The sequence below is a fragment of the Ranitomeya variabilis genome, chromosome 1 (genome assembly GCF_051348905.1).
Source record: "Ranitomeya variabilis isolate aRanVar5 chromosome 1, aRanVar5.hap1, whole genome shotgun sequence".
In the NCBI taxonomy this organism is placed as follows: domain Eukaryota; kingdom Metazoa; phylum Chordata; class Amphibia; order Anura; family Dendrobatidae; genus Ranitomeya; species Ranitomeya variabilis.
In genome coordinates this window covers 106,400,358-106,424,372 of record NC_135232.1, presented here as the reverse complement: position 1 = coordinate 106,424,372, position 24,015 = coordinate 106,400,358, and the positions used below count along the sequence as shown (strand labels likewise).

At 41.6% G+C, this 24,015-nt stretch overlaps 1 long non-coding RNA gene across 1 annotated transcript in view; it reads right to left on the bottom strand.

Annotated features, from left to right (window-relative positions):
* Positions 1-8,499: 8,499 nt before the first annotated feature.
* The window catches only part of LOC143793754 (uncharacterized), a 40,320-nt gene continuing 24,804 nt past the window's right edge, over positions 8,500-24,015 (bottom strand). Inside the window, exons 2-4 of the long non-coding RNA XR_013220239.1 lie at positions 23,517-23,633; positions 23,218-23,413; positions 8,500-8,584 (exon numbers count right to left, since the gene is read on the bottom strand). This is a non-coding gene — a long non-coding RNA (uncharacterized LOC143793754). The remainder of the gene's footprint in view (positions 8,585-23,217; positions 23,414-23,516; positions 23,634-24,015) is intronic.

Below are 24,015 nucleotides of genomic sequence, written 5' to 3'. Positions count from 1 at the left end.
TGCCGTGTAAACGAACCACATTCTGAAGGAACACAGGAACCAGATCGGAAGAGGAAGGCAGCTTAGGCAAAGGCACCAAATGGACCATTTTTGAAAAGCGATCACATACCACCCAGATGACAGACATACCCCGAGACACCGGGAGATCAGAAATGAAATCCATGGAAATATGTGTCCAAGGCCTCTTCGGGACAGGCAAGGGCAAGAGCAACCCGCTGGCACGGGAACAGCAAGGCTTAGCTCGAGCACAAGTCCCACAGGACTGCACAAATGACCGTACATCCCGTGACAAGGAAGGCCACCAAAATGACCTAGCCACCAGATCTCTGGTGCCAAAAATTCCCGGATGACCTGCCAACACCGAGGAATGAACCTCGGAAATGACTCTGCTGGTCCACTTATCAGGAACAAACAGTCTGTCAGGTGGACAAGAGTCAGGTCTACCAGCTTGAAATCTCTGCAACACACGTCGCAAATCAGGAGAAATGGCTGACAAAATAACTCCTTCTTTAAGAATACCAACAGGTTCTGAGACTCCAGGAGAGTCAGGCACAAAGCTCCTTGAAAGAGCATCAGCTTTCACATTCTTTGAACCTGGTAAATACGAGACCACAAAGTCAAAACGGGAGAAAAACAATGACCAGCGGGCCTGTCTAGGATTCAAGCGTTTAGCAGACTCGAGATACATCAAATTTTTGTGATCAGTCAGGACCACCACACGATGCTTAGCACCCTCGAGCCAATGACGCCACTCCTCAAATGCCCACTTCATGGCCAGTAATTCCCGATTGCCCACATCATAATTCCGCTCAGCAGGCGAAAACTTCCTAGAGAAGAAAGCACATGGTCTCATTACCGAGCAACCAGGGCCTCTCTGTGACAAAACGGCCCCTGCCCCAATCTCAGAAGCATCCACCTCGACCTGAAAGGGAAGTGAGACATCAGGCTGGCACAAAACAGGCACCGAAGTAAACCGGCGCTTCAACTCCTGGAACGCCTCCACGGCTGCAGGAGACCAGTTAGTAACATCAGAACCTTTCTTGGTCATATCCGTCAAAGGTTTAACAACGCTAGAAAAATTAGCGATAAAACGACGGTAGAAGTTAGCAAAACCCAAGAACTTCTGAAGACTCTTAACTGACGTGGGTTGAGTCCACTCATGAATAGCTCGGACCTTGACTGGGTCCATCTCCACAGCAGAAGGGGAAAAAATAAACCCCAAAAAGGGAACCTTCTGTACTCCAAAGAGACACTTTGAGCCTTTAACAAACAAGGCATTCTCACGCAAAACCTGAAACACCATCCTGACCTGCTCCACATGTGAGTCCCAATCTTCAGAGAAAACCAGAATATCGTCCAGATAAACAATCATAAATTTATCCAGATACTTCCGGAAAATATCATGCATAAAGGACTGAAATACTGAGGGAGCATTAGAAAGCCCAAAAGGCATCACCAAGTACTCAAAATGACCTTCGGGCGTATTAAATGCAGTCTTCCATTCATCACCTTCTTAATGCGCACAAGGTTGTACGCACCACGAAGATCTATCTTGGTGAACCACTTGGCACCCTTAATCCGGGCAAACAAGTCCGACAAGAGAGGCAAAGGATACTGAAATTTTATAGTGATTTTATTCAGTAGCCGATAGTCAATACAAGGTCTCAAAGATCCGTCCTTCTTGGCCACAAAAAAGAATCCCGCACCAAGAGGGGAAGAGGATGGACGGATATGCCCTTTCTCCAGAGACTCCTTGATATATGAACGCATTGCGGCATGCTCAGGTACTGACAGATTAAATAATCTTCCCTTAGGAAATTTACTACCTGGAATCAAATCTATGGCGCAGTCACAGTCCCTATGAGGAGGCAGAGCACTGGATCTGGACTCACTGAATACATCCTGATAATCAGACAAATACTCAGGAACTTCCGAAGGAGTAGAGGAAGCAATAGACACCGGCGGGGAATCAGCATGAATTCCCTGACAGCCCCAACTTGACACAGACATAGCCTTCCAATCCAGGACTGGATTGTGGGTCTGTAACCATGGCAGACCCAAAACGACCAAATCATGCATTTTATGCAGAACAAGAAAACGAATCACCTCCCGATGTTCAGGAGTCATGCACATGGTCACCTGCGTCCAAAACTGCGGTTTATTTTCCGCCAATGGCGTAGCATCAATACCTCTAAGAGGAATAGGATTTACTAACGGTTCAAGAACAAAACCACAGCGCTTGGCAAATGACAGATCCATAAGACTCAGGGCGGCACCTGAATCCACAAACGCCATAACAGGGTAAGAAGACAAAGAGCAAATTAAAGTCACAGACAAAATAAATTTAGGTTGCAAATTACCAATGGCGACAGGACTAACAACCCTTGTTAGGCGTTTAGAGCATGCTGATATAACATGTGTAGAATCACCACAGTAAAAACACAACCCATTCTGACGTCTATGATTTTTCCGTTCATTTCTAGTCTGAATTCTATCACATTGCATTAAATCAGGTGTTTGTTCAGACCACACCACCAGAGGATTAGCGGTTTTGCGCTCCCGCAAACGCCGGTCAATTTGAATAGCAAGCGCCATAGAATCATTCAGACTTGTAGGAATGGGGAAACCCACCATCACATTCTTAATGGCTTCAGAAAGGCCATTTCTGAAATTTGCGGCCAGAGCACACTCATTCCACTGAGTAAGCACGGACCATTTCCGAAATTTTTGGCAATACACTTCCGCTTCATCCTGACCCTGAGAAATAGCCAGCAAGGCTTTTTCTGCCTGAATTTCAAGATTGGGTTCCTCATAAAGCAATCCGAGCGCCAGAAAAAACGCATCAATATTCGCCAATGCCGGATCTCCTGGCGCTAGCGAGAAGGCCCAATCCTGAGGGTCGCCCCGCAAAAAAGAAATAACAATTTTAACTTGCTGAGCTGAATCTCCAGATGAACGGGGTCTCAGAGAAAGAAACAATTTACAATTATTCTTGAAATTCCTAAACCTAAATCGGTCTCCAGAAAACAATTCCGGAATAGGTATTTTAGGTTCAGACATAGGACTACTGGTAACAAAATCTTGTATACCCTGCACACGAGCTGCCAGCTGGTTAACACTTGTAATCAAGGTCTGCACATTCATGTCTGCAGCAAGCACACGCCACTCAAAGGTAAAGGGGAGGAAGAGAAGGAAAGAAAAAAACAACTCAGAATTTCCTTTCTTATTATCCCACTTCTGCAATGCTTTAAACATTCAATGTTGGCCTGGCATACTGTTATGACCCCAATGGCAGAGGGTCTCAGGAATAATGCTAAGTCTGTAAATACAGAAAACCAGCTCATAGGGCAGTGGTAACTGGGCTGACCATATAACTAATCCTAGCACCACAAATACCAGCAGCCGGGGAACATTCCTACGTTGATCCTAGACGTCTCGCGCCAGCCGGAGAGCTAAGTACCCCTAGAAGGGAAAAGAAAGACCTTTCTTGCCTCCAGAGGAAATACCCCAAAAAGTTGGATAGAAGCCCCCCACAAATAATAACAGTGAGGTAAGAGGAAAAGACAAACATAAGAATGAGCTAGGTATTTAGCAAAGAGAGGCCCACTAGCTAATAGCAGAATATAGAAAGATAACTTATATGGTCAGCAAAAAATCCTATCAAAAATATCCACACTGGAAATTCAAGAACCCCCGAACCGTCTAACGGCCCGGGGGGAGAACACCAGCCCCCTAGAGCTTCCAGCAAGGCCAGGAATCACATTTAGTACAAGCTGGACAAAAATTATAGTAAACAAATAACCCAAAAAACAAAGAAGCAAGACTTAGCTTAATTTAACACGAACCAGGACCAGCAAACAGGAGCAAACAGAATGTGTCTGATAACACCGATGCCAGGCACTGGACTAAGGTTCCAGGAGGTTTATATAGCAACACCCCTGAAGTAACGACCCAGCTGGGTGCAAACAGAGGGAAGGAAATCCCAGAGTCATATCACTAGTAACCACTAGAGGGAGCCAAAAAAGTCTAATTCACAACAACGTGGGCTGTGTTAGATACTGCGTGGGCTGTGTTATATACTACATCTCTGTGCTATATACTATATGGGCTGTGCTATATACTACGTGGCTGTGGTATATATTACGTGGTTGGGCAATATACTACATTGCTGTGCTCTATGCTACGTGGCCTGTTATATACTGCATGGGCAGTGTTATATACTACGTGGCTGTGCTAAATACTACGTGGCTGTGCAATATATTACGTGGCTGGGCAATATACTACGTGTCTGTGCTATATACTATGTGGCTGGGCAATATACTACGTGGCAGGGCAATATACTACGTGTCTGTGCTATTTACTACGTGGGCTGGGCAATATACTACGTGGGCTCGGCAATATACTATGTGGCTGCGCAATATACTATGTGGCTGCGCAATATACTACGTGGGCTCAGCAATGTACTACGTGGTTGGGCAATATACTACTTGGCTGGGCAATATACTATGTGGCTGTGCTATATACTACGTGGGCTGTGTTATATACTGCGTGGGCTGTGCTATATGCTACGTGGGCTGTGTTATATGCTACTTGGCTGTGCTATATTTCTCTGCTGTATCTGTGCATCATGAATCGTGGTATGTGTTAAAGATGGGGGCCCACTGAGACTCTTTTTCCCAGGGCCCTCAAAAACCTGGAGCCAGCCTTGGCTTTACCGATTGTTCGCGGCCAGGCTTGACTAATCAGCAACAGGCGCAGTCCGTCCGCGAATTGGCGCGGAATTTGAACCACGCTTCGCTAATTGGTCGCAGCCGGCTGAATCCTGTGTATAAATTGCATTATTCTGAAAACTTCATAAATAAACTACATACATATTCTAGAATACCCGATGCGTTAGAATCGGGCCACCATCTAGTAACAGTATAAACTCCAAAATGAATAAAAACTCAAAATGCATTGTTCCAAATTATTAGGCACAGTAGAATTTCTAAACATTTGGTATGTTTTAAAGAACTGAAAATGCTCATTTGTGGAATTTGCAACATTAGGAGGTCACATTCACTGAATAAAAAAGCTATTTAACTCCAAAACATCCTAACAGGCCAAGTTACATGTTAACATAGGACCCCTTCTTTGATATCACCTTCACAATTCTTGCATCCATTGAACTTGTGAGTTTTTGGAGAGTTTCTGCTTGTATTTCTTTGCATGAAGTCAGAATAGCCTCCAAGAGCTGCTGTTTTGGTGTGAACTGCCTCCCATCCTCAGAGATCTTTTACTTGATGATACTCCAAAGGTTCCCTATAGGGTTGAGGTCAGGGGAAGATGGTGGCCACACCATGAATTTATCTCCTTTTATGCCCATAGCAGCCAATGACTTAGAGGTATTTTTTGCAGTATGAGATGGTGCATTGTCATGCATGAAGAGGATTTTGCTCCTGAAAGCACGCTTCTGCTTTTTATACCATGGAAGAAAGTTGTCAGTCAGAAACTCTATATACTTTGCAGCGGTCATTTTCACCTCTACCGGAACCTTAAAGGGCCCTACCAGCTGTTTCCCCATGATTCTGTCCCAAAACATGACTCCTCCACCTCCTTGCTGACGTCGCAGCCTTGTTGGGACATGGTGGCCATCCACCAACCATCCACTACTCCATCCATATGGACCATCCAGGGTTGCTCGACACTCATCAGTAAACAAGAATGTTTGGAAATAAGTCTTCATGTATGTTTGGGCCCACTGCAACCGTCTCTGCTTCTGAACACTGTTTAGGGGTGGCCGAATAGTAGGTTTATGCACCACAGGATCCTACACCTTGAGGTTCATGGGACTCCAGAGGCACCAGCAGCTTCAAATATCTGTTTGCTGCTTTGTTATGGTATTTTGGCAGCTGCTCTCTTAATCCAATGAATTTGTCTGGCAGAAACCTTCCTCATTATGCCTTTATCTGCATGAACTCTGTCTGTGCTCTGTTTCAGTCACAAATCTCTTCACTGTATGATGATCACTCTTAAGTTTTCGTGAAATATCTAATGTTTTCATCCCTTGACCAAGGCATTGCACTATTTGATGCTTTTCGGCAGCAGAGAGATCCTTTTTCTTTCCCATGTTACTTGAAACCTGTGGCCTGCTTAATAATGTGGGACATCATTTTTAAGTAGTTTTCCTTTAATTAGAATCACCTGGAAAACTAATTATCACATGTGTTTAAGATTGATTTCAGTGATCCATTGAGCCCTGAGACACAATACCATCCATGAGTTTATTTGGAAAACAAAACAATTAAATCTTTATGACACTTAAATCCAATTTGCATAATAATTTGGAACACGATGTAATTTATACAATATGATTTTCTGGATTTATCTTTGATATTCTATCTCTCAATGTTAAAATTAACCTACTCTTAAAATGATAGAGTGTTCATGTCTTTGTCAGTGGGAAAACTTACAAAATCAGCAAGGGATCAAATAATTATTTCCTTCACTGTAAGTTTTGGCAAAACATAACTGGGCTTGGTTGCTTTTCTTTGTTAGAAAAGGCTTCTGTCTTGCCACTCTACCCCACAGGTCAGACATATGAAGAATATGGCAGATTGTTGTCACATTCAGCACGCAACCAATACTTGACAGAAATTCCTGCAGATCATTTAATGTTGCTAGATTCCTCTTGACAGCCCTCAGAGCAATTTTCTTCTTGTATTTTCATTAATTTTTGAGGGACGTCTATTTCTAGGTAATGTGACTATTGTGTCAATTTTAAGCAACTTACTGATGACGTTCTCACAGTGTAAGATATAGGGTACCGTCTCACAGTGGCACTTTGATCGCTACGACGGCACGATCCGTGACGTTCCAGCAATATCCATACGATATCGCTGTGTCTGACACGCAGCAGCGATCAGGGACCCCGCTGAGAATCGTACGTCGTAGCAGATCGTTTGGAACTTTCTTTCGTCGCTGGATCTCCTGCGCAGGGCCGCGCTTAGTAACCCGATGTTTACCCTGGTTACCATCGTAAATGTAAAAAAAACCAAACAGTACATACTCACATTCCGGTGTCCGTCAGGTCCCTTGCCGTCTGCTTCCCGCACTGACTGACTGCCGGCCGTAAAGTGAAAGCAGAGCACAGCGGTTACGTCATTACGATGGTAACCAGGGTAAACATCGGGTTACTAAGCGCGGCCCTGCGCTTAGTAACCCGATGTTTACCCTGGTTACCCGGGGACCTCGGCGTCGCTGGAGAGCTGTCTGTGTGACAGCGACCACACAACGACTTACCAGCGATCACGGCCAGGTCGTATCGCTGGTCGTGATCGTTGGTAAATCGTTTTGTGTAACGGTACTCTTACACTGTATATTTAATGCCTTGGAAAGTTTTGTTCCCTTCTCCTTACTGACCACGTTCAGTTCCCTTTGCTGTGTTGTAAGCTGTTTACGGACCATGACTTTTGCTGTAAAGAGCAACTCCTCAGCTAATCCTCCTAGAACAGCTAAATGTTATATGGCGTTAATCAGAATCACTTTAAACGATAGTAACTATGTGCTACTACTAAAATGAGTTTAAATTTGGTTGGCTAAATCTCAACACAACAGCATCCCCAATTATAAGAGGGATGCCCAGCTTATTACTATTCAAGTTGGCAGCAGAGAGGTGTTACAATACCCATCAAAGACCCTGTGCGTCACCTGCTGGGTTTACGCTTGTCTGCTGCATGCCAGATATTCTGACATCTCTCTGCTGCCAACTTATTACCATTCATCTAAGCCAACAATAGAGCGCATGTCATGCACATGGCAGGGGACAGTGCACTGGGGACAGCGCACAGGAGGCAGAGCACGGGGGCGGAGCTGGGACCAGCCCCTGAAACAAGCATCACTGATGATGCATCATTTCAGGTAGGGGGCAGGGTCTGTGACAGTGAACGCAGCTCTGCCCCCTGCTCTGATGAGTATTCCAGGATGCACTAGGAGCTCAAGGTCAGGGCAGGGCACTATTTTTTGTAATAGTGATTCAAGTCTCACACAGGCAGAGTAACTTCAGTGGTGGTAGCTTGCCTCTGTGATCAGTATAGAACAATGTCTGTGCACTGAATAAAGGTTTCTGACATTGCATGTGTGATGATTTGAAGGCAGCACTTTCTGGCTGTCAGTCTCATAGCTCTGGAATCTGAAGTCACGTCATTAATGGAACACACACTTTCACATCAAAAGTTCATTCTAATCAATAGAAGCTTATTAAAAAACAACAACTTGTTTTTACTATAAAATAACTTTACAACAAGCATGAACTTTGCAGGAAAATAAGACAGTCATATGAGCAGGTTGGAAAATCTTATGTGCAAAATGCTAATGCAATAGATATGCCCTTGTAAACGAGCCAGTATGTAAATGTTTAGACCTCATTTACTTACACCCAGTGACAGATATTGATTTGCCTGTGTATTCATATATGGGGTCACATATCTGTCTTGAAGCTGCACTAATGTGGAACAGTGAAGGAATCTTGCCCTACACGGCTAGATATCAAGAAGATGAAATCACTGCCACTGTTCTATCTTCTTGCTTTTGCCACAACTTTCTCCTGGATGATAAAATGTGACAATACGTCAGGAGGTAAGAGAAAATCTGCTGTAACAGTGTCTTACTGCAAATATCAATTTACTAGGAAAGTCCTTAAGCAGTCCTATGGTTTCCACGTGTATTAGTAGAAATATGTTTGAGCCTTCAGAACGTAACAATTTTTTTTATTGCCGCATATGGAAAGCCATAACTGTAATATTGTGTCCTTGCACTTAGTTTTATGGGAATTGTTTTTTGCGCACAAGTTGTATTTTCTAAATGACACCATTAATTAATTTTCATTTACCAGAAGGCGATGTAAACAATGGCAAATTTTGAAAGTGTTTCTTCACATTTTATTTGGTGGTTAGACTGCAATATAAATTACATAGGAGGAAGAGGTCTGGGAGCTTGAACGGGATCCACATGCATTAATTAATTAAGAAAAGCATAGCTGAGCATCTAGCCAACATTCAAAACAAAAATGCGGCTAAAGGTACCTTCACACGAAACGACGCTGCAGCGATAGCGACAACGATGCCGATCGCTGCAGCGTCGCTGTTTGATCGCTGGAGAGCTGTCACACAGACTGCTCTCCAGCGACCAACGATGCCGAGGTCCCCGGGTAACCAGGGTAAACATCGGGTTGCTAAGCGCAGGGCCGCGCTTAGTAACCCGATGTTTACCCTGGTTACCATCGTAAAAGTAAAAAAAAACAAACAGTACATACTCACCATCTGATGTCCGTCAGGTCCCTTGCCGTCTGCTTCCCGCTCTGACTGAGTGCCGCCGTACAGTGAGAGCAGAGCACAGCGGTGACGTCACCGCTGTGCTGTACTTTCACTTTCACTTTGCGGCGCTCAGTCAGTGTGGGAAGCAGACGCCAAGGGACCTGACGGACATCAGATGGTGAGTATGTACTGTTTGTTTTTTTTTACTTTTACGATGGTAACCAGGGTAAACATGGGGTTACTAAGCGCGGCCCTGCGCTTAGTAACCCGATGTTTACCCTGGTTACCAGTGTAAAACATCGCTGGTATCGTTGTTTTTGGTGTCAAACACGACGATACACGCCGGTCTGACGACCAAATAAAGTTCTGAACTTTGTTCAACGACCAGCGATATCACAGCAGGATCCTGATCGCTGCTGCGTGTCAAACTAAACGATATCGCTAGCCAGGACGCTGCAACGTCACGGATCGCTAGCGATATCGTTACAAAGTCGTTTCGTGTGAAGGTACCTTTACTCCGGTGCCTCAAAACACTTTGTAAAGATTCACCTAGGAGACGTCACACATTTTCCTTTTTATGCATTTGAAAAGATTTTTAATCCTATTCGGGGTGGAAACAAACAGAAACTATTGACTTCAAGGGAGGCATTCTGGATTCTAAAGCTGGACCCGAGATATCTGATGAGCATGAACTCGAGAAATGATTTATTTTATATTTATTGACATGTTTGTTTTTTTCCCTTTGCTGCTGTGTTTGCATCCACACCTTGTGCATATGTAACTAATCATTTGTCATCTGTGATTGATTGGTTGTTCATTGATATTTATTCTGGCTGTTATTTTAATTGTATATCCTATGACTTACGCGTAAGGCTTTTCATGTTTTTAATATGGCTTGCTATGCCTGAATAAAGTTTTTTTTTTTCATTTTTTCATCAGTGGTGTGCTGCTATCCTCTCAATTTTTTTAAATAAATTACATAAATGTAAAAAATGAGCAATCAGCTCACCTGTCCAGGTGCACGGCAAAATACTCCAGTAGTAGCAACAGTCCAAACAATAGCCGACACTCACATCTGCTTGAAAATGTTGCTTTATTGATTCATTAGTATTAAAGGCACAAAAAATGGTTGAATAATTAAAAAGGCAGACAAGAAATATATGCCGCACTCTCAGGCAACATGTTTCAGACCTGCAGTGTCCTTTGTCAAGCCACAGGCCACAGGTTTGACAAATGACAATGCAGGTCTGAAACATGTTGCCTGGGAGTGCAGTGAAATATTTCTTTCTCTCTTTAATTTTTGTGTTGTTGTGTTCAACCATTTTTATGCCTTTTATACTATTGGATGAATAAAGCAACTATTTTAAGAAGGTGTGAGTGTCGGCTATCGCTTGGACTGTTTGTATAAATGATACGTTAAACTATATTCACATTAAATTAGCGGATGCCCTAACTAAACCAAATGGTCAGCATTATAGTCAAGGCGGTCAGTTTAGTGCCATTTGTGGACATTATGGGATGGATCTGTTTCTTTCCTTAGTTCCATTTTTTATATTCCAATTTCCTAGCTTTTCAGTTTCCTAACAAAACTGAAAAACAGAAAAGATTGCTAGAGTGAACCCAGCCGTAACTTTGTTCCATGGATAATTAGTTTGGCAACAAATATTAAATAAATATAGCTGTTTGAGATTTTAATACTTTTGCACAATAAAAGCACTTTTCATGGAAAGAAAAATCATTTTTGGGTCTCCACATTCTGAGAGCAACATAACTAACTGGTTATCAAATGTCTTCGGTGCTGTGTTTTCTGTTGAGCGCAGAATCTAAGGGATAAAGGTCAATATTTCTAATGTCAGTGAGTGATACTGTAGGGGGTGGGTACATGATGTTTTTTAGAAGTTTTATGAGCATAAACCAGCTATGTGCACATAATTTCTTTTTCCCATGGATCCCACTGTAGAAACTGCCTTAAAACCAATAAGAAAAAACCTTTAAAAGAATGAATATGCATTTCTATGTAAAAACGACTTGCTGTTCATATGTTCAGGCCGATAAACATGTTTTAACTACTTCAGATTTTTTACAATTCCAAGTGTTTGAAAGAAGTGACATATCCATTCTTCTGGTGCTTACAGCTCGGAAGTCACTGTATACTTTACAACAGAAGTCAATAGGAAAGTGCACTGTTTAGTGATAAGCGAGTGTACTCGTTGCTCGGGTTTTCACGAGCACGCTCGGGTGATCTGAGTATTTGTTAGTGTTCGGAGATTAAATTTTCATCGCCTCAGTAGCATGATTTACATCTGTTAGCCAGCTTGATTACATGTGAGGATTCCCTAGCAACCAGGCAATCTCCTCATGTACTCAGGCTGGCTAGTAGCTGTAAATCATGCTGCTAAGGTGACAAAAGCTAAATCTCCGAACACTAACACTAACGAGTACACTCGCTCATCACTAATGCTGTTATTATCAGATGTATGCTAAAAAATTACAAAAATTAGTTTGTAAAAAAAAGGCTATACATTTGAATAGACATCACAATGATCATATATGCTGCAAAAAATAGGTCCACTCACAGAAAGGAATGTTATTCATGGGGGAAAAAGGTGACCTTACAAATATGAATGACCCCCAAAACCAGTTACTTGTAAACAGGGGTATGTAAAGTTCCATTTACTATAATTTTCATTGTAATTTTGATGCAGATTTTAGTTACAGAACCTAATTAATAAAATTATCAATACGTTTGCCATATTTGATTGGAAACCTAATGGCTGGGGACAGGCGACTGTATGAAAAAAGTCTCTCTTCCTTATAGTCAGAAAGTTGACTCTTTAATCATACAGTATTACATTTGTCCATTTTCAAAATCTATATTACATCTGATCTTTCCATTAAAAAGAAATGTTGAAAGGCATTAATTTAGTATCCTATATAATACTCTGGACACATCATAGGAAGACAGCAATCACTGGAAAAGGAAATCATGGTTTGAAGAATAGAAGGAACAAGGAGAAGAGGAAGCCCAGCAACCAGATGGCTTGATACAATCAAGATTACGCCGGAGAAGACCCTGATGGACCTCTCTAAGCTTGCAAAAGACCAATATTCATACATATCGTTCATCCATCAAATCACCATGGCTCAAGATCAAGCAGAAGGACATTAATAATAATCTCTGCAACTAATCAATTAAAAGCAATACCATATGGATCAGTATAGTGTCTCTTTTTTATGTACTCATTGAGTTCCACAAGTGAGTTTTTTTCTTTTTCACTTGGCCACTCAGTCGTCGGAACTCAGCATTCATTTACATTGGTTCATGTGCTCTATGTTGTGCACATGGGCAGCACCCTGCCCCAAAACAGCATGACTAAACTCAGCCTGGTGGTTCACAAAATAATGACCAGATTGACTATGAGAACTCAGTATTATTAAAGGAAGAGGCTAGCTGATTCGTGTTCTTCTTTGGCAGAATATCCACATGGAACTTTCCTGATTTATAAGCCTCTTAATAAATTTTGCACATTTTAAGGCTGTCCTGAAGAGAAAAAATTACATCTACACCTGTGCATTGATAATCATCTCAGACATTTCTGGTCAAGACATCCACTTAATAAACTTTTCTAATCACTGTTGAAAAGTGGTGAGAAGAAAAACATTTTGGTGTGTAACAAAAGTTGGTGTCCTGAATGCAAATAACTGTTGCAAAACAGTTTCTAACCAATATATTTCTACTTTATAGTTTGTTCCCAGTCAACCATTGAGACTATTGACAAATATAGAAATATAATTTCAATGTTGTGTTTTCTACATTTATATTTGTGAATTTAACAAAAATGTTTTTATTTTTATCTTTTAGCGCAAATTAACAACATTTTTGCCTCAGAACCTGGTATGACACTTACCTTCATTCTTAACTTCTCTTCATTAAAATGTATGTCAACTTTAATCCCAACATTTAAAGTTATCATTCTCCTAAGCATAAGTGATAACTTGTGGATTTGTTGGGGTTGGCGGATACCCGCAACAATCCCAAGAATGGGGTTCTGAAATGCCCCATTGGATTTGAGCTGAGCATGCACCCAACCACTCATTCATTCCCTACTGGACTGCTGGAACTGCTCTAGTAAAGTGCTCAGATATCTCCAGCCATTCCATGGAGAATGAGTAAAGCATGGGTCACCGCCTTTCTATTCCATCGTGGCATTTTATAGCCCCTTTCTCAGGATTAGTGGAGATCCCAATGGTGGGTCGTGATATAGTGACAACTTTACATGTTGGGAGAATTTCTTTAAGGCATAAACAGGCCTAGTTGTTAAGGGGATATTGTAACTTTTTGCGGACCAGTTTTTCTTCTTCTGCTTTTTGTTATTGCATTTCTAGAGCCATACATTTTTTATTCTTCTGTCAACATATGTTATAATGGCACCTTTTTGGCACCTGTAAATTATTGCTCAATCTCTATGAAATTATCTCAAATTTATTTTTATATCTATTTTATATATATATATATATAAGAAATTTTGATCACTTTATTATTCCATTTTCGGAAGTTAGGATGAATAAAAAAACAATTTTTACACTGCGGTTTACATAACATCAACTTTATTCTGTTGTGGCTCAGCTGATAGCAAATTCAATGTATATTTTGTTTTATGTTTTACTACTTTTGAACAATAAAAACACTTTAAAGTGAACCTGTCACCAAATTTTTCCCATAGAACCTAAGCTCACCACCTTTCAGCCCTGTGTTACAGCATTCTGGAATGGTGTCTATAACTCGCCAAGCTGCCCTGCAAAACGTCTGGTACGATAGGCGTCTCTGGTCTTGATCTGGCACCTCCTCTCTTCTTGCGCTGCTGTCCTCCACACAGTGTTTTTCTATGGCGCTCCTGTGCAGGTGTAGTTCTCTCTGCAAAGTACTGAAGTGCTCATGTGCCAGATCAAAACCAGAGACGCCAATCAGACCGGACCGCCCCATAGTTGTATATAATAAAATGTCTTTTTTTGTCTTGTAGGGTGGCTTGAGGACTTATATCCTGTAACCTAGGGCAGAAAGGTGGTGACCATAGGTTATATGGGAAAAATCTGCTGACAAGATTCCCTTTAAGGTTGCATTTTGTGAAGATCTGACGATGTGGGTTGTAATAATCACCTAGGCAGGTTAACATTGCAACTATTTTTTATTGCTTATGTCTATGGTCATACAATAACTTAGGGTAGATGTACAAAATACATTGCCTCCAGTCAACAAGATCCCAACCCAGGGCCAGTAGTTCCACTGCCCCTATACCAGGTGATACTGTCACCCAACTTTTGGTTGGCTCACAGCTTTTGTATCTCCCACCAGTATAGTCTGTAGTCACAGTCCAAGCTCCTCCAGATGACAGATACCACTACTGCAGCACATGTATCAAGCTCCAGCCAGCAACAGTCCTTAGGATAGTTCCTCAAATACAGACGGCATAACACAACCGTAGCACATGTATCAAGCTACAGCCAGCAACTGATCTCCAATCTCCATAGGCCATCCATACATGGGCACCAGGACCTCAGCAACAGATCCCGCTCAGGATCAGCGCTTGCTTATTTTTAGAAGAGGTTTGTCTTCCTGGAGCATTTTTTGTGTGAATTTTTATTTTCATGACCTATCTATAGGACATTAGTGTTCCAACAACCCCCCCTGATTCTCAGAATAAAGACACCACTGCTCTCAAATCTCATCCCCTTTGTACAAACAGAACACTCATCTGAAAGAGTACTGCAGCTTAGGGTACTGTCACACAGTGCAATTTTGATCGCTACGACGGTACGATTCGTGACGTTCTAGCGATATCGTTACGATCTCGCAGTGTCTGACACGCAGCAGCGATCAGGGACCCTGCTGAGAATCGTACGTCGTAGCAGATCGTTTGGAACTTTCTTTCGTCGCTGGATCTCCCGCTGTCATCGCTGGATCGTTGTGTGTGACAGCGATCCAGCGATGCGTTCGCTGGTAACCAGGGTAAACATCGGGTAACTAAGCGCAGGGCCGCGCTTAGTAACCCGATGTTTACCATGGTTACCAGCGTAAAAGTAAAAAAAAACAAACCGTACATGCTCACCATCTGATGTCCGTCAGGTCCCTTGCCGTCCGCTTCCTGCTCTGACTGTCTGCCGGCCGGAAAGTGAGAGCAGATCACAGCGGTGACGTCACTGCTGTGTTCTGCTCTCACTGTACGGCCGGATCTCAGTCAGAGCAGGAAGCGGACGGCAAGGGACCTGACGGACATCAGATGGTGAGCATGTACGGTTTGTTTTTTTTTACTTTTACGCTGGTAACCACGGTAAACATCGGGTTACTAAGCTCGGCCCTGCGCTTAGTAACCCGATGTTTACCCTGGTTACCCGGGGACTTCGGCATCGCTCCAGCGCCGTGATTGCAACGTGTGACCGCAGTCTACGACGCTGGAGCGATAATCATACGACGCTGCGACGTCACGAATCGTGCCGTCATAGCGATCAAAATTGCACTGTGTGACAGTACCCTTAGTCCTATTCAACTGGAACCTTTTGAACCCTTTCATCTGCTAAACAGCAGGGATCCTGAAGGTACAGTGCAGCCCCTGATCAAACACTGGTCGCTTATCCTGTGGATCTCACAGCATAGAGATCTCAGTGTGCTATTGTCCTTGTGGGGTGTATGGGTACTGTTAGTTTACATCAAGAATGAGAAGCTGAAAGATCCACCATCTCTATACAAATTGTTCACAGCACCATGTAATATTTTTTATACACAGTTATAAGACTAAAAAAATAAAATAAAGTGGCCTTAGGGTTTGACTTCTATTATCTGTCCTTTATTACACCAGCAATCAGCAGTTATATCTGGGGGCAGTTGGCCAATCTCACATTTTCTCTGCAGCATTACATTAGTATTACATTCTGGTCAATGAAATTAATGGATGTTCAAGTAATGAATGGGTGCATAAAATTCACCAGACAAGTGGCACTTCTATAATGGTTGTCCATTTTGGCACCTAAAGGATGGTACCAAGTAAGACCCAATATGTCCAACTAGGCTATGTGGGCATGGGTTGCCCTTATGAGACTTTCATCAGGACAATGCATACAGCATACATACTGCAATTATGTCCACAATCTATTGGAGAGACCCCAACATGCTGTCCTATTCTTCTCTGATGAAATACGTATACCGGTGCTTGAAAGTTTGTGAAGTCTTCAGAATTTTCTATATTGCTGAATAAATGTAACCTACCACTTGATCAGATTTTCACACAAGTGATTTTTTAAAAATTATTCAATATCACATATCTGTGAGTGGTAAAAGTATGTGAACCTTTAAAATTAGCCTGATAATGGGGTCTGTTGTTTTCAATCAATGGGATTTCAGTCAGGTGTGAGTGGGCAACCTGTTTTATTTAAAGAACAGTGATCTATCAAAGTCTGATCTTCACAACAAGTTTGTGGAAGTGTATCATGGCACAAACAAACTTTAAAGCACTGCTGTACATTGGAAGGTACCGTATATACTCGAGTATAAGCCGACCCCCCTAATTTTGCCACAAAAAACTGGGAAAACTTAATGACTCGAGTATAAGCCTAGGGTGGAAAATGCAGCAGCTACTGGTAAATTTCAAAAATAAAAATAGATACCAATAAAAGTAAAATTAATTGAGACATCAGTAGGTTAAGTGTTTTTGAATATCCATATTGAATCAGAAGCCCCATATAATGCTCCATACAGTTTATGATGGGCCCCATAAGATGCTCCATATGAAAATATGCCCCATATAATGCTGCACAAATGTGGATTATGGCCCCATAAGATGCTCCATACAGATATTTGCCCCCATATAATGCTGCACATGGCCCCATGCAGATTCCCTATACAGATATTTGCCCCCATATAATGCTGCACATGGCCCCATACAGATGCCCCATACAGATATTTGCCCCATATCATGCTGCACATGGCCCCATACAGATGCCCCATACAGATATTTGCCCCCATATCATGCTGCACATGGCCACATAAGATGCCCCATACAGATATTTGCCCCCATATCATGCTGCACATGGCCACATAAGATGCCCCATACAGATATATGCCCCCATATCATGTTGCACATGGCCACATAAGATGCCCCATACAGATATATGCCCCCATATCATGCTGCACATGGCCACAAAAAATGCCCCATACAGATATTTGCCCCCATATCATGCTGCGCATGGCCACATAAGATGCCCCATACAGATATTTGCCACCATATCATGCTGCACATGGCACCATAAGATGCTCGATACAGATATTTGCCCCATATGTTGTTGCTGCGATTAAAAAAATAAAAAAATGACATACTCACCTCTCAGGCCTCCGGCACTTGCTATAGTCACCTGCTCCCCGTTCCACCGCTGTGTCTTCCCATCCTCTGCACCGACGCTCAGGAAGAGGGCGGTGCGCACTAATCACGTCACCGCGCCCTCTGACCTGAGCGTCACTGCGGAAGACACAGCGGCGCTGACGGTGGAACGAGGAGCCGGTGAATATCGCGCACTGCCCCCCGTCATACTTACCTGCTCCTGGCACCGTCGCTGCACGTCTGTTCCCCTGCACCGCATTTTCTTCCTGTGGGAGGTGGAGCCGCATATTCATTACAGTAATGAGCGGTACCATGTGACCGCTCACTACAGGAAGAAACTGCAGAGTTGGGAAGCAGGGACGTGCAGGGACCGCGCCAGGAGCAGGTGAGTATTATTAGACAGCTGCCGCTCCCCCTCTCCTGCCAACCCCTGGGTATGACTCGAGTATAAGCCAAGAGGGGGACTTTCAGCCCAAAAAAGTGGGCTGAAAATCTCGGCTTATACTCGAGTATATACGGTAATTATAATTAGGATTTCTATGTAGCAACATACGTATATTAACCCCTTGAAGACAGAGCCATTTTATAGGATAATGACCGGGCCTCATATTTAAAATGGTGATAACTCTGTACTTCATGATAGTGGTAAAATTTTCTCAATATACAGTAACTTGAGTTTATTTGTGAAAATATAAAAAATTTGGTGAAAATTTCACAATTTTCAAACTTTGAATTTGTATACCCTTAAACCAGAGAGTTATGTCACCCAAAATAGTTAATAAATAACATTTCCCATGTCTACTTTACACCAGAACAATTTTGAAACATATTTTTTTTGTTAGGAAGTTATAAGGGTTAAAAGTTGATCAACAATTTCTCATTTTTCCAACAAAATATACAAAACTTTTTTTAGGGACCACCTCACATTTGAAGTAATTTTGGGGGCCTATATGACAGAAAATACCGAAAAATTACACCATTCAATTATATTCAGATCTGGGCTCTGGCTGGGCCATTCCAAAACGTCTGGTAAATTAATTCTTTTTTTTTTTTAATTTGGAGGTATGATTATGGTAATTTTTGTGCTGAAGTGAGAACTTCCTCTTTAACTTCAGCTATTTACCAGAGGCCTAGAGCTGGTGTTAGGGGCATTCAGACTAGGCAGCTGCCTAGGGCCCCTCTCCCCACCCCATATTCAACTGTATCGGCATAATCAATGCCGATACAGTTAAAAGCAATAATGGAGGAGAGAAGAGCATTTGCATTTGGGAGCGCAGAATTTGCTGAATTTCTTTTGGGGAGCGAGGAACTAGAGCATTTTTCCAGAGACTTTGCACTACCAGTAACATGGAAGCCCTCCTACATTTCCATTTACAGATAAAGGACCTGAGTGGCGCCTTTTTTTGTGGATTGAGTTGAAGCTTCTATTAGGAACATTTTGCATAACATTTGGAATCACGTTTATCTTGCACTCCACACTGAGCACTTACATTGGGGTTTCCATCTAAATCTCTGAATGATGTGATTCAAATGAAACCACCGAGGGATCCATTCACTATAATGAGGCAGCAGGACTCTGGACTACGCCTGGCCTCTGTTCAGCATAGTCCTTCTTTTCAGAGGTGCACAAAACTGTGGTCGACTGCTGGGTTATGTACGTCTAAAAAGACGGACACCACTGGATCATAGGCCAGACAGCATCTACAATGCCTCCATCTGCCTCATTATAGGAACTCTTCTGCCAAGCATTCCATCTGAATCACATCTTTCAGAGATTTACAGGGAAACCCCGATGTAAATGCTCAGCGCAGAGCGCAGGATAAATGTGTATCGAGCCTTACTGTGATGTTTGTGAGACAAAATGAAAAAAATCATCAGTAGGCGAAAAATTGGTTACATTTATTTTTTATGCTGTTCCTTGTGCGGTATACCTGATTAGACAACTTTATTCTTCGGGTCGGTGCCATTACAGCGATACCAGATTTTTAATTTTTTTTTTTATGCTTGGCTGCAGTCAAACACTGAAAGAACAATTTTTTCATCGTCATATTTTGAGAGCTATAATTTTTCCATATATCTGCTGACCAAGTCATGCAAGGGCTTGTTTCTTGTGGGATGAGTTGATGTTTTTATTGGTACTATTTTCAGGCACATGATATTTTTTGATGTATTCCAAATTTTGGGAATGCAGCTTTATTCGTCAGGTCAGTACGATAACAGTGACACCACATCGATGTCATTTTTACACAATACAATAAAAACTTTTAGAGAAAAAATAATTATTTTTGCATCGCTGTATTCTGAGAGAGATAACTTTTTAATTTTCCCCTTTTAGAGCTGTATGGTGGCTTGTTTCTTGCGGGACAAGATGAAGTTTTCATAGATACCATTTATATTTACATTTGTCTTTTTTATCGCATTTTATTCCACTTTATTCCAGCGGTATAATGAAAAACCATAGTTTGCCATGTTTTTTTTGTTCTGGACGCGGAGATACCAAATATCTGTACTTTTTTTTGTTACATAAAAATGTGTATTTATTAGTGTAATATTAGTTTTATTATTTTGTAATTTTTTTTTGTTAACTTTTTTACTTAGTCCCTCTGTGGGACTGTTTACTTTTTTCACTTTGATCACAGGTATAATGCATTGCAATGCACCAGCATCTTAGACCATGTTCTGAGCATTATCTAAGCAGCTATCCGTAGATGGGTGATGGTGACGATCTATATCCGTCATTGGTTGTTAAGGGGTTAAAGGCTCTATTTGCAGCAATATCATTGCTTCCTTTATAATACATCCACGACAGCTACACTGGATGCATTAAAATGGATACAAGAATAATTTGCAAACTGCAACCCCAAAAATACCAGAAAAGGCGACAGGCTTTGAATGCATATATAAACAGAGAGTAACAATATTGTGAAAAGTGTGCTGGAATTAATAGATAATTACATGTTCAAATGTAATGTTTTATTCATAGGACAAGTAAATTAAAGTTACCTCTGAGTAATGTAAATGTGACATTAGCTATTTGGGGATTGTTAATTATTTACTTTTTTTTTTTTTTCAGCTGCATACATTAGTAAGTATGGAAATTCTTTCTAATTTGATTATTTCCAGAACGCATGTTTACCCATCTAGTAGTGCTGAGTGCCGGCTTGGACTGGCCCATGGGGGAACAGGTGAATCTGCCTGTAGGGCCTTGTGCAGGAGTGGGCCCTCACCTCTCTATATGAGCAGTCGTTGTCACAATACACTTTACTCGATGCATACACACAAGGGCAGGATCTCATCATTCATTTAATAAATTACCAGGTTTGTTATTATATAGAAACAGAAGTAAATTTGTGACTGAGGGTAATGTAATATTCTTTGGGCCAGTATACTCTGGCATATTGTTCTGCTGTATTGAGTAGCATCATAGACAATGATATTCCATGCAAAGACATACAGAATAAAAGGGGTCCTTTGGGCGATGTATGCCACTGTATGTTTTTCAAAACATAATTTGAACCAAAAATGATTGCGCAGTCAGACGGCCATATAAATTGGACAGAGATCAGACTCTCCCAACCAGAGCATGACAGCTGTACAGAAATATATGAAGCCGTCACACTCGGTTTGGGAGAGCCATGATCAGTCTGAACATTACGGTCCGATCTCGGTCCAATTTAAACGGTTATTTGACTGCGCCCTTAGACTAATATCATTTTATGCATTTATTGTTCAATAAATATGAATCAGTAAAAAAAAAGTTCCCCCAAAGCTCATCCATAAAAAATCTGAACTAAAAATATTCTTTTAGTTGAATAGATTCACAATAATCTTTTGTATTTTCTTTCTTTACAGATGAAATGAATTTCAGTGAGTATAAGTCAAGTCCAGAGCTTCTCACCTAGCCAAATCAGATCTCTCTCTGAAAAGGCAATTTGCATATTAGATTTCTCAGAGGAGCATTGCACGGTGAATAATCCTCCCTACTGTGACAAGCCAGAGCTGGTATGTCACTCTCCACAATGAGAAACGATGCCCTTTAGACCACAGTCCAGAGCCTTAACTTATAGGATCGCTGCTTTCAACAGGTGGCGTTATAGTGTTCAAGTCCTCTTTCTCTTTGAAGAGGCAATTTGCATAGTGATTATGAGTAAAACATCACATTGTTGCCTAACATAATAGGTTACGTGAAGATTAACGTATTTTTGTACTATATGATGCGCATGTGCAAAAAAATGGACAGAATGGGGACCCAATGTTAGCTTTGATAGTTCACATGGGACTATGTCAAATTCACAACATGCTGGGTTATGACACAATTTACATATCAGACTAGGTCATGTCAATAGCAAGCGGCTCCTGTGCTCATCCACGGTGTAGAGCTGTACATGGAGCCAGTCAGATACAGAATTTGTGGATATGACTGGCTAGTATTTTTACAACGGCCCTCTGAACCCGGCCTTATAGTGTTGTTTCCTATTCCATCTGGTTAATTCATTGTTTCTGTCATTATTCTGCATTTACTTGTCATTATTAGTGAGGAGTGAATATACTCGTTACTTGAGATTTCTCGAGCATGCTCGGTTGTCCTCCGAGTATTTTTTACTGCTCGGAGATTTAGTTTTTCTTGCCACAGCTGAATGATTTACATCTGTTAGCCAGCTTGATTACATGTGGGGATTCCCTAGCAACCAGGCAACCCCCACATGTACTTATGCTGGCTAACAGATGTAAATCATGCAGCTGCGGCAAGAAAAACGAAATCTCCGAGCAGTAAAAAATACTCGGAGGACAACCGAGCATGCTCGAGAAATCTCGAGTAACGAGTATATTTGCTCATCACTAGTCATTATTTATAAAGGGAAGAAAAAACTTTTTTTTCCAGTGATCTAACAAGTACGGTATATCCTTTGTCTATTTTTTCTTACAGTTATGGCTATGGAGATGAATCTAGGTATGCTATTTGATATTTCTGGCATGCTGAATAATGTGCTTTATAATGCATTGATCAAGTTGTGTATAAAGGGTTTTTTCCAGAAAAGATATTTATCATCTGTCCATAGGTGGGTGCTGTGACCATCACTATCACTAAAATGGAGGTGTCAAACCCCCGTATCTCCTTGCTGCTGCAGTAAGAATGGAAAGGTATCATGTGACATAAGTGCTTTATTATAGACAGTGATTTGTCATAGACAATGAATAGCACGGCAGTGCACATATGCAACCATTTGATCCTGACTGCAGTGAGAAGAAACTAGTGTTGGGAACTTCCAATCTAATGATTGCTGAGGGTCCCATAGGTGAGACCCTCAACATTCACATTAATCATGTCTCATAGTGTAAGGGGTACACAGGTGATGCATATGGCGATGTGTCCATTTACATACAATGAAGGAAATAGCGGCTCTCAGTACCACAATCAGGGATAGCGGAATGAAGCAGAGGTAAAATGCTAGAACTTTACTTTCAGGAAGACATCAAGTTTCATGATTACAGAACCTAGCATGAGACAATAAGATTAATAGGTTTATCATTCTCACAAAATGCAAAAGGCTCACCTGAACAGAGGAACATTCTGTTTTTGCGGTGTGCTGACAATTATGACACACTACTTGCGACAGCCTGCAGGCAATCTCTTCAGCAGCACCTCCTTCCATCTGGCACAGTTTCTGTTGCCACTACTTTGCAACTCAGCCCACACTCAAAGTACTGATCACACATCCTCTCTCAGTTACTGCTCTTAGCAGCACTGTCCTGCAGTTAGAGATGAGCAATAATTATAATACCACTCCCCTCCCATGCACGTCACACGCCATAATCCCGCACCTGTGCCCTGCATTCATGCTGTTCTGGGTACCTTATCCTCCCTTCTGTGGGCAGTGTCTTCATCCTGCTTCTGCGCAGGCGAAGGGGGGTACTATTATAATGAAGTCAGGAGATAGAGATTTCTTCCTGGCTCCGAACGCCCCAAAGCCTGGACGAAATCATTAACATAAAACATTAAAACTCTATTTCTCTATTTTAACCATCCTATTACCTGTATGCCCATAGTAATAGCTTTAAAGCGTCCAGGGGTGACATATTCCCTTTAAAATGAAAGAGAAAAATGTTCAACTACTGATCTGTGCTATATGTTCTCTTGTGAATAAAATATGGCTATAGATTTCGAAGCCACTTCAGTCTTATTTTCTTCACATTTTACACAGCATCTTTACTATTTTGGAATTGGGGTAGTGTTTGTAACCCAAAAAATAAGAAATTTGAATTTGTTTCATCAATCAGTATGCCTTAGTTTGGATCTCAATACCTTCTACAGACAACCACAGCTGCTATAGCACCCAAATACTACAGTGTAA